We start from the raw sequence: 12,724 nt of genomic DNA, 5'->3' as shown, positions 1-12,724 counted from the left end.
GTTTAGCTACTATGAGTTTAGCTACTATGAGTTTAGTTACTATGAGTTTAGCTACTATGAGTTTAGCTCCTATGAGTTTAGCTACTATGAGTTTAGCTCCTATGAGTTTAGCTACTATGAGTTTAGCTCCTATGAGTTTAGCTACTATGGGTATAGCTACTATGAGTTTAGCTACTATGAGTTTAGCTACTATGAGTTTAGCTCCTATGAGTTTAGCTCCTATGAGTATATCTCCTATGAGTTTAGCTACTATGAGCTTAGCTCCTATGAGTTTAGCTACTATGAGTTTAGCTACTATGAGATTAGCTACTATGGGCATAGCTCCTATGAGTTTAGCTACTATGAGTTTAGCTACTATGAGATTAGCTACTATGGGCATAGCTCCTATGAGCTTAGCTCCTATGAGTTTAGCTACTATGAGTTTAGCTACTATGAGCTTAGCTACTATGAGTTTAGCTCCTATGGGTATAGCTACTATGGGTATAGCTCCTATGAGTTTAGCTACTATGGGTTTAGCTACTATGGGTTTAGCTACTATGGGCATAGCTCCTATGAGATTAGCTACTATGGGCATAGCTCCTATGAGATTAGCTACTATGGGCATAGCTCCTATGAGTTTAGCTACTATGAGTTTAGCTACTATGGGTTTAGCTACTATGGGCATAGCTCCTATGAGATTAGCTACTATGGGCATAGCTCCTATGAGATTAGCTACTATGGGCATAGCTCCTATGAGATTAGCTACTATGGGCATAGCTCCTATGAGATTAGCTACTATGAGTTTAGCTACTATGAGATTAGCTACTATGAGTATATCTCCTATGAGTTTAGCTACTATGAGTTTAGCTCCTATGAGTTTAGATACTATGGGTATAGCTCCTATGAGTTAAGCACCTGCAGTTTCAGTTGAAAGCACTCAAATAATTATAACTACAACTAATATTGTAGCAAGGCTGTATCTATCTGGGTGGATTTGCGTGTAACGTATAAAAAGCAACATGCGGTCTGAAGACAATTCCCCCGAGTCGGGCTTTTTGCCTGCTACCAGATATATATTCTGTTCCATGACCCGTGAGTCCCCAGGCAATAACTTAACCTTGTGCTTCTGCATTCAATTGGTAGAAATATACTTAGATGAAGTATTAAACAAAATGTACATTACACATATAGTACAATATACATGTAAGAGAGCGTGAGCTGAAGGTAGACCCTTCAGAGCAGAGGAAAGTGTTTAACAAACTTCATGACAAATACATGTACATATGATCATTTATATTGCTCTGACTGTTAAGTCTTTATCCGTTCTAAAAGCTTGCACGGCAGCCCAGTCCAGTTGAACACAAAACATCCCCAGTCAGATTGGGCCTGCCCCTTCAAAGACTGACCTCAAAGTTCACAGACAATCAACTCCTTTATGCTCTCTCACCCGTGACAAAAAGAGAGAAGAAACTAGACAAATTGTTGACATTTTCATTTGGGCTCCTGCGGTACTGTGTGAAACCCAAACTGTAGATCAGGAATAATAATAGCAACAAAACCCTAACAGACCACTTCCGCGTCACCCCTGACTGAGGAAGAAAGCAGAGAGGATTGTTTTAATGTTAGACCGACAACGTTCTCTCATGCAAAACACTAAACAATCAGCTCAATAAAAATGTCCTGAGGAAGAAATCAGAGTTGTTTCGGCGTAGTTTTAATGTTAGATTGTTTTAATGTCAGAGCGACAACGTTCTCTCACGTTCTCTCAACGTTCTTCTTTATAAAAATGTCCTGAGACATTGTGAGGAGCCTTTATAGTGTAATTACAGCTCCGGTCGATAGGGAAGATTTGCAGGTAACTGGTGTGTGTGTGTGTGTGTGTGTGTGTGTGTGTGTGTGTGTGTGTGTGTGTGTGTGTGTGTGTGTGTGTGTGTGTGTGTGTGTGTGTGTGTGTGTGTGTGTGTGTGTGTGTGTGTGTGTGTGTGTGTGTGTGTGTGTGTGTGTGTGTATGCATGTGTTTGTTTGTGCGTGTGCAGTGGTGTAAAGTTTTTTTTAAAGTCATCCCTGATCATCCCTATTGCCTCTGATCTGACAGACTCACTAAACACAAATGCTTTGTTTGTAAATGATGTCTGAGTGTTGAACTGTGGTTCTGGCTATCCATAAATTAAACAAACAAGAAAATTGTGCCGTCTGGTTTTCTTAATATAAGGATTTTAAAATGATTTATATGTTTACTTTTGATACGTAAGTATATTTGAGCAATTACATTTACTTTTAATACAAATAGCATTTTACTTTCATTTTCTATTAAGGTGTCTTTACTTTTACTAAAGTATGACAATTGGATACTTTTTCCACCACTGTGTGTGTGTGTGTCACTGTAACAATATTGATCACAGCTGGTTTGTACAACATGTCCTAACGATGAGTGAAGAGCAAGGTGAAATGGAAAAAGTCATCACTGTACAGGACCACCAAAGTCATCACTGTACAGGACCACCAAAGTCATCACTGTACAGGATCACCAAAGTCATCACTGTACAGGACCACCAAAGTCATCACTGTACAGGACCACCAAAGTAATCACTGTACAGGACCACCAAAGTCATCACTGTACAGGACCACCAAAGTAATCACTGTACAGGACCACCAAAGTCATCACTGTACAGGACCACCAAAGTAATCACTGTACAGGACCACCAAAGTCATCACTGTACAGGACCACCAAAGTAATCACTGTACAGGACCACCAAAGTCATCACTGTACAGGACCACCAAAGTCATCACTGTACAGGACCACCAAAGTAATCACTGTACAGGACCACCAAAGTCATCACTGTACAGGACCACCAAAGTCATCACTGTACAGGACCACCAAAGTAATCACTGTACAGGACCACCAAAGTCATCACTGTACAGGACCACCAAAGTCATCACTGTACAGGACCACCAAAGTAATCACTGTACAGGACCACCAAAGTCATCACTGTACAGGACCACCAAAGTAATCACTGTACAGGACCACCAAAGTCATCACTGTACAGGATCACCACAGTCATCACTGTACAGGACCACCAAAGTCATCACTGTACAGGACCACCAAAGTAATCACTGTACAGGACCACCAAAGTCATCACTGTACAGGACCACCAAAGTAATCACTGTACAGGACCACCAAAGTAATCACTGTACAGGACCACCAAAGTCATCACTGTACAGGATCACCACAGTCATCACTGTACAGGACCACCAAAGTCATCACTGTACAGGATCACCAAAGTCATCACTGTACAGGACCACCAAAGTCATCACTGTACAGGATCACCACAGTCATCACTGTACAGGATCACCAAAGTCATCACTGTACAGGACCACCAAAGTCATCACTGTACAGGACCACCAAAGTCATCACTGTACAGGACCACCACAGTCATCACTGTACAGGATCACCAAATACCAATGACAGAGTACTCATGATGTACAGATATTCATCTATATGTCTGTACATCTTAACTCCATTAAGTCCACATCATTTAACAAATGACTACATGCTTCATAACATATACACACACACACACACACATGAGCACCCAAGCACACACACACACATAAGCATTCATGCGCACACACAGATGGGCTCCATGGCCACGTTTCCTCAGCCTCATGTAAACACTATTGTGTGTCTGGTGATAGGAATCAGTACGGCCTAATTGTTTGAGGCAATACTCGCAGTACTATAGATGGGGAAAGTGACAAACAATACAGTGCAGCGTGTGTGTGTGTGTGTGTGTGTGTGTGTGTGTGTGTGTGTGTGTGTGTGTGTGTGTGTGTGTGTGTGTGTGTGTGTGTGTGTGTGTGTGTGTGTGTGTGTGTGTGTGTGTGTGTGTGTGTGTGTGTGTGTGTGAGAGAGAGAGGGAGAGACGGCCAGTGGGACAGACGACAGACACGTCTAAGCTCATAACCACAGATGCATTTGGGTGTTATTTTTCCTGGTTGTCTCGGAGTCTGGCTGTTCTTCTTCAAACAGAACAAAATGCAGTAGTTATGATGGGGTGAACTCCCATTAGGTGAGAGTCCATTTAGCACTGGAATAGGCCAATATATAGAAAGACTAAGGCAATTTGAGAGCTGGGTGAATGTGCCAAATGCTATGATTTTGAGTAGATAGGACTTTTATAGGAGATGGAGCCCAGAACAATTACTCATACAGGTAGACTGTAGTGTTAATCATTGTATTTCTATCTGCTTCCTGTAATCGTCAGGGAGAATCTAAACGAACATTGCACTTACTAAATGTTGGTTAGCATTATCAATAGAATTGCAGTATAGGGAAATATGTCAAGCTACACAATTATGTCTCTCCACTCAGTCATAATAGTGATTTGGCTGGGCTGTAACGACGCCATAGAAGAGCTGAACGTCAGTCGATGTCTCCACTCAGTCATAATAGTGATTTGGCTGGGTTCTAACGACGCCATAGAAGAGCTGAACGTCAGTCGATGTCTCCACTCAGTCATAATAGTGATTTGGCTGGGCTGTAACGACGCCATAGAAGAGCTGAACGTCAGTCGATGTCGACGGTCACACATGACTTCTTTCCCAGGATGCACCTGGCCGGAAGGGGGTCGAACGGACGCAGGGGACAGCTGTTTCCTGTGCACACTTCCTGGCAGCAGAGGGGAGATGGTGTGTGTGTGTGTGTGTGTGTGTGGGGGGGTCGTAAGGGCATTGGTGAGGCCTTCGGTCCTTTCCAAACAGGATATATCTGCCACAGCCACAGGTGTGAAAGCAGCGGACCACCAACGCCCATCACTCACACACACCACGCATGCAGCGGAATCTCACTGCACTGAGAACCCATGTTTCTGACTGGCTGGGAAGGGCAGCGGGGGAGGGGGGAGAGTTAGAGAGGGTAAAGTACTATAGCAACTCAGTTATGGACAGAGGCTTGACCCGTTGGGAAAGAGTGGGAGAATGGCTGTTGGAATGATACAAGATGATCGCTTCCTTTAACAGCAGATACCACGGTTAACACAAAGTTCAAGTTCACAGCCACAAAGCAAAAGCGGTAACTTCCATTTCTGGATATTTTAAATCTGTCCCCACAGTTAAAGCATTAACTACTGTGTAATGCATTATCAACCCACCAATTGGTAAGTGGTACATGGGACCTATCCTCACAGCCACGGTCTCTGCTACAATCAACTTCCCTATATGACCCTTGACCCCCGGCAAGTCCTCATCCTCATTCTATCACGTGCTCATCCCACTTCCCCTTTTGGCAAAGCCACCACAGATACTTCCAAAAGGAGAAACTAGAATGGCTGAGTGGGTTAGGGGTTGTGTGTGTGTGTGCGTACATGCGTCCGTGCTTGTCAGTGTGTGAATGTGTGTGTGTGTCTGTATTCTTGCGAGCAAGTTTTCCGTCTGCTTATCTGCGTGCACGCGTGTTAGTGTGTGTGCAAGCCCGTCTGTGTGTGTGCGCGTACATGTGTGTGTGTATGTATCCGTGTGAGTGTGTAATCCCCCAGGGTCATGATGACACTGTGTACTACAACAGAGTATCTTCTTCCTCTCTCCACTCATATTCCCCATCAACAGCACGGACACCGTCCAGATTCCACCCGAAATGGGTTCCGGCGTTCCGGGTTCATTCAGTGTGACCGACGATGAAGCCGCGGGCGGTGAGCCATGTTTGTCGAAACCTCTGTCCGTCCTGCAAAATAGGAAATACCGCCACATCACTTTTCCACTTTCACTCACACAATTTTCCCAAATAACTTGTTCCCATGTGATGGTTAACCTACACTACTCAACTCGTGTTCAGTCTCTGTACACGTCCCGAATACAACCTCTAGGTGGAGACAAAGGCCTGCGGTAGCCTACAGACAAAGCTGGCACCACTACAGTTCAAGTCCTCCTGGAAATTCCCTGTGCAGTTCTCCAAGTTCACCACATGGTGGTGCTGTTCTGGTATTCCCCCAGCCTCTGCTCTGCCTCTCTGCTGGTGGGCTGCTGGCTCAGTTCTATAGTGCTGTGAGAGAGTGGGTGGTCCAGGCCAGGTGGAAGAGAGAAGGATTATCACCATGCCTGCCTGCACTCACAAAAAGAGAGGGAGGGAGGGAAAAGAGAGAGAGAGAGAGAGAGAGAGAGAGAGAGAGAGAGAGAGAGAGAGAGAGAGAGAGAGAGAGAGAGAGAGAGAGAGAGAGAGAGAGAGAGAGAGAGAGAGAGAGAGAGAGAGAGCAACAGAGGGAGGAATGAAGGAGGGAGAGAGAACTAATATGTTCTGCCTGAGATAGACATCTGCCATCCAGATGTGAACTTCATGGAATGAAATGAAAAGTAAAAAGGATGAGAGAGAGAGAGAGTGGGGTGGGGGGGTGTTGGCCATGATGTTGAAGAACTGGAGTTCAGTCTTTCTCTCTCTCTCTCTCTCTCTCTCTCTCGCCTTCCCTTCTTCCACCCACCTCCCAAGGGTTCATAGATCTACTTGAATGTGATGAATAAGGAAGACCACCTGTCTAAACATGGAGATGGTGATGACAAGGGAGAATGTACAGTATGTACCATGGGGATAGATGTGATGGTGATGAAGAGGGAGAATGTACAGTATGTACCATGGGGATAGATGTGATGGTGATGAAGAGGGAGAATGTACAGTATGTACCATGGGGATAGATGTGATGTGATGAAGAGGGAGAATGTACAGTATGTACCATGGGGATAGACATGATGGTGATGAAGAGGGAGAATGTACAGTATGTACCATGGGGATAGATGTGATGGTGATGAAGAGGGGGAATGTACAGTATGTACCATGGGGATAGATGTGATGGTGATGAAGAGGGAGAATGTACAGTATGTACCATGGGGATAGATGTGATGGTGATGAAGAGGGAGAATGTACAGTATGTACCATGGGGATAGATGTGATGGTGATGAAGAGGGAGAATGTACAGTATGTACCATGGGGATAGATGTGATGGTGATGAAGAGGGAGAATGTACAGTATGTACCATGGGGATAGATGTGATGGTGATGACGAGGGAGAATGTATGTACCATGGGGATAGACATGATGGTGATGATGAGGGGGAATGTACAGTATGTACCATGGGGATAGACATGATGGTGATGAAGAGGGAGAATGTACAGTATGTACCATGGGGATAGACATGATGGTGATGAAGAGGGAGAATGTACAGTATGTACCATGGGGATAGACATGATGGTGATGAAGAGGGAGAATGTACAGTATGTACCATGGGGATAGACATGATGGTGATGAAGAGGGAGAATGTACAGTATGTACCATGGGGATAGATGTGATGGTGATGAAGAGGGAGAATGTACAGTATGTACCATGGGGATAGATGTGATGGTGATGAAGAGGGAGAATGTACAGTATGTACCATGGGGATAGATGTGATGGTGATGAAGAGGGGGAATGTACAGTATGTACCATGGGGATAGATGTGATGGTGATGAAGAGGGAGAATGTACAGTATGTACCATGGGGATAGATGTGATGGTGATGACGAGGGAGAATGTACAGTATGTACCATGGGGATAGATGTGATGGTGATGAAGAGGGAGAATGTACAGTATGTACCATGGGGATCGATGTGATGGTGATGAAGAGGGAGAATGTACAGTATGTACCATGGGGATAGACATGATGGTGATGGTGAGGGAGAATGTACAGTATGTACCATGGGGATAGACGTGATGGTGATGAAGAGGGGGAATGTATGTACCATGGGGATAGACGTGATGGTGATGAAGAGGGGGAATGTATGTACCATGGGGATAGATGTGATGGTGATGAAGAAGGGGTATGTATGTACCATGGGGATAGATGTGATGGTGATGAAGAGGGGGAATGTATGTACAATGGGGATAGATGTCATACACTGTAGAAGAACAGGGCTATCGATACTGTAATCATCAAGGTCGACCACAATTTTCACTCTGTCCTGCCCAGTCTCCACACATACCCATGTGTCTGCATTCTGCTGTCTAGCTGTTGACGTATCTTACAGTGGGTGAGCCCTGTGTTTAACATGCTCTACATGGGTGGTTCAGGGCTCTTAGCCTTGTAAACCCAGGATGAAAGCTGCAGCCAAATTAATCAAATAAAGCCTAACAGGGAAAAGAAGTGGCCTGTAACACAGCATTAGATTGTAATTGCACTTTTCAATGATAAAAAACAATCTCTGTTTTGGTGGTCCTGGCTATCGTGCAATTTATAAAACAAATCGGTCAGTGTGTGTGTGTATGTGCAGGGCAGCAGCCCATACAAGGCTCTGGCATGCATTGAGACAAAGGTTAATAACTTTATTTATAAAACATTTTTGATTTCCACATGTTTCTCATAGTTGGCTGAAACGACCCAATAAATAACTTGTACTCATAATGAGAGATTTAGTTCAACCTGTATGCAGAGAAAATAAAACATCCTGGATTACCCTCTAACCCCATACACTATCCCTATTCATATCTCTACATGTACACACACACACACACACACACACACACACACACACACACACACACACACACACACACACACACACACACACACACACACACACACACACACACACACACACACACACACACACACACACACACACACACACACACACACACGCGCACACACACAGCCAGGAAGGTGTGTGTGTTACCTGTAACTATTAAAGGTTATATGTGGTAACGTTCTTGGTTATAGGGTGTTATTAGTTTTATTCACGTTGGCCTCGTAATGGGGTGTTGTTTTTGCTCCGGCTGTATAAAAGGGCTGTAAAACAACACCTTTCCATCCCCTTTTTGAGTGATTAACCAGGGAAGAGAACAGACCTCCACAAAGCAGAGTTGAATGCGTTAGATGAATGGTGGCTAGGAAATACTAGGGACTTTTTCATAGCCACCGTGCTTCTACATCTGCATTGCTTGCTGATTGGGGTTTAAGGCTGGGTTTCTGTATAGCACTTTGTGACATCTGCTGATGTAAAAAGGGCTTTATAAATACATTTGATTGTTAAAAAGCCCATGTTCAGTTGTTATTAACTTTTGTAGTTGTCTAATTACAAGTCATTCACTCATTGACTCAGTTTGGCTTAAAGCCATATTCCATTATTAACCTTGTATTTTTGCAATTTCATTGACTTGATCTCACTTCAACGTGGCAGGATCTTTTCATCAGTATGAAATACCAGAGAAAGTCACAATCAGATACAAATAAAACGTATGGAGTCTGTGATACATTATATAAATGACAGCCCACTTCATAAACGATTGAATATGAGTCTTGAGTCATCTGTACAGGCTCAATACAGGCCTCTGAGCCTTAGTCCTGCCCTGCTTTACTCAAGCACAGCAAAAACTCAGCTAAGTAGACCACTGTCAGTCAGCAACCAGACAGAGCTGGGATGCACTTCACACACTAGGAAATACAAGAAAAGGGGGAAACCAGAGAGAGAGAAAAGCCTGACTCTTTCACAAAACACAAAACATGAGCCGAGTTGAAAGACATAAGAGCCTGAATGGATTTGTATTGAATGACCATATGGAGACCAGACTTGTAGCAGGGTTATAATCACATGAGTCAAATTACAATGTGGTGCAAGTGGTTTCATTTCAGGGTTGTGTGTGTGTGTGTGTGTGAGTGTGTAAGATTCCTAGTCATGACTTTTGATTGACAGATGGATTGGCGGTGCGTGGGGCAGTTCTGCGTGACTTATAATGTAGCAACACTTCCTATAATGTAGCAACCATTAAAATGCAGCAACCCTTCTTATAATGTAGCAACACTTCTTATAATGTAGCAACACTTCTTATAATGTAGTAACACTTCTCATAATGTAACAACACTTCTTATAATGTAACAACACTTCTTATAATGTAACAACCCTTCTTATAATGTAGCAACCCTTATAATGTAGCAACACTTCTTATAATGTAGCAACCCTTCTTATACTGTAGCAACCCTTCTTATAATGTAGCAACACTTCTTATAATGTAGCAACCCTTCTTATAATGTAGCAACCCTTCTTATAATGTAGTAACACTTCTTATAATGGAGCAACCCTTCTTATAATGTAGCAACCCTTCTTATAATGTAGCAACACTTCTTATAATGTAGTAACACTTCTTATAATGTAGCAACCCTTCTTATAATGTAGCAACCCTTCTTATAATGTAGCAACCCTTCTTATAATGTAGTAACACTTCTTATAATGGAGCAACACTTCTTATAATGTAGCAACCCTTCTTATAATGTAGCAACACTTCTTACAATGTAGCAACACTTCTAATAATGTAGCAACACTTCTTATAATGTAGCAACCCTTCTTATGATGTAGCAACACTTCTTATAATGTAGCAACCCTTCTTATAATGTAGCAACACTTCTTATAATGTAGCAACACTTCTTATAATGTAGCAACACTTCTTATAATGTAGCAACCCTTCTTATAATGTAGCAACCCTTCTTACAATGTAGCAACCCTTCAAAGAATGTAGCAACCCTTCTTATAATGTAGCAACACTTCTTATAATGTAGCAACACTTCTTATAATGTAGCAACCCTTCTTATAATGTAGCAACCCTTCTTATACTGTAGCAACCCTTCTTATAATGTAGCAACCCTTCTTACAATGTAGCAACACTTCCTATAATGTAGCAACACTTCTTATACTGTAGCAACCCTTCTTATTATGTAGCAACCCTTCTTATTATGTAGCAACCCTTCTTATAATGTAGCAACCCTTCTTATAATGTAGCAACCCTTCTTACAATGTAGCAACACTTCCTATAATGTAACAACACTTCTTATACTTCTTATAATGTAGCAACACTTCTTATAATGTAGCAACACTTCTTATAATGTAGCAACACTTCTTATAATGTAGCAACCCTTCTTATAATGTAGCAACCCTTCTTATGATGTAGCAACACTTCTTATACTGTAGCAACCCTTCTTATAATGTAGCAACCCTTCTTATAATGGAGCAACACTTCTTATAATGTAGCAACACTTCTTAAAATGTAGCAACCCTTCTTATAATGTAGCAACCCTTCTTATGATGTAGCAACACTTCTTATACTGTAGCAACCCTTCTTATAATGTAGCAACCCTTCTTATAATGGAGCAACACTTCTTATAATGTAGCAACACTTCTTAAAATGTAGCAACACTTCTTATAATCTGAGGCCCATCTGTCAACTCTCATGTTTTAAATATCTGCCCTTTATGACAACTTTGTGTTTGTTGAAATGTGCTGCAAAGTTGCTTTATGGTCTAAGTTACACACATGCTGTACATACAGGTCCATTAAATTACCACGCTGTACATACAGGTCCAGTTTATTACCACACTGTACATACTGGTCCAGTATATTACCACGCTGTACATACAGGTCCAGTATACTACCACGCTGTACATACAGGTTCAGTATATTACCACGCTGTACATACAGGTTCAGTATATTACCACACTGTACATACAGGTCCAGTATATTACCACGCTGTACATACAGGTCCAGTATATTACCACGCTGTACATACAGGTCCAGTTTATTACCACGCTGTACATACAGGTCCAGTATATTACCACGCTGTACATACAGGTCCAGTTTATTACCACGCTGTACATACAGGTTCAGTATATTACCACGCTATACATACAGGTCCAGTTTATTACCACACTATACATACAGGTTCAGTATATTACCACACTGTACATACAGGTTCAGTATATTACCACACTGTACATACAGGTCCAGTATATTACCACGCTGTACATGCAGGTCCAGTTTATTACCACGCTGTACATACAGGTCCAGTATATTACCACGCTGTACATACAGGTCAAGTATATTACCACACTGTACATACAGGTCCAGTTTATTACCACGCTATACATACAGGTTCAGTATATTACCACACTGTACATACAGGTCCAGTTTATTACCACGCTATACATACAGGTTCAGTATATTACCACGCTGTACATACAGGTTCAGTATATTACCACACTGTACACACAGGTCCAGTATATTACCACGCTGTACACACAGGTCCAGTTTATTACCACGCTGTACACACAGGTCCAGTATATTACCACGCTGTACATCCAGGTCCAGTTTATTACCACGCTGTACATACAGGTCCAGTTTATTACCACGCTGTACATACAGGTTCAGTATATTACCACGCTATACATACAGGTCCAGTTTATTACCACACTATACATACAGGTTCAGTATATTACCACACTGTACATACAGGTCCAGTATATTACCACGCTGTACATACAGGTTCAGTATATTACCACGCTGTACATACAGGTCAAGTATATTACCACACTGTACATACAGGTCCAGTTTATTACCACGCTGTATATGCAGGTCCAGTTTATTACCACACTATACATACAGGTTCAGTATATTACCACACTGTACATACAGGTTCAGTATATTACCACACTGTACATACAGGTCCAGTATATTACCACGCTGTACATGCAGGTCCAGTTTATTACCACGCTGTACACACAGGTCCAGTATATTACCACACTGTACATACAGGTCCAGTATATTACCACGCTGTACATGCAGGTCCAGTTTATTACCACGCTGTATATGCAGGTCCAGTTTATTACCACGCTGTACATACAGGTCCATTATATTACCACTGTGAAGGGACTGTGAAGCAACAGAAACATAGGCACAGACACATGT

The sequence above is a fragment of the Salvelinus alpinus genome, chromosome 2 (genome assembly GCF_045679555.1).
Source record: "Salvelinus alpinus chromosome 2, SLU_Salpinus.1, whole genome shotgun sequence".
In the NCBI taxonomy this organism is placed as follows: domain Eukaryota; kingdom Metazoa; phylum Chordata; class Actinopteri; order Salmoniformes; family Salmonidae; genus Salvelinus; species Salvelinus alpinus.
This window is presented reverse-complemented; position numbering follows the sequence as displayed.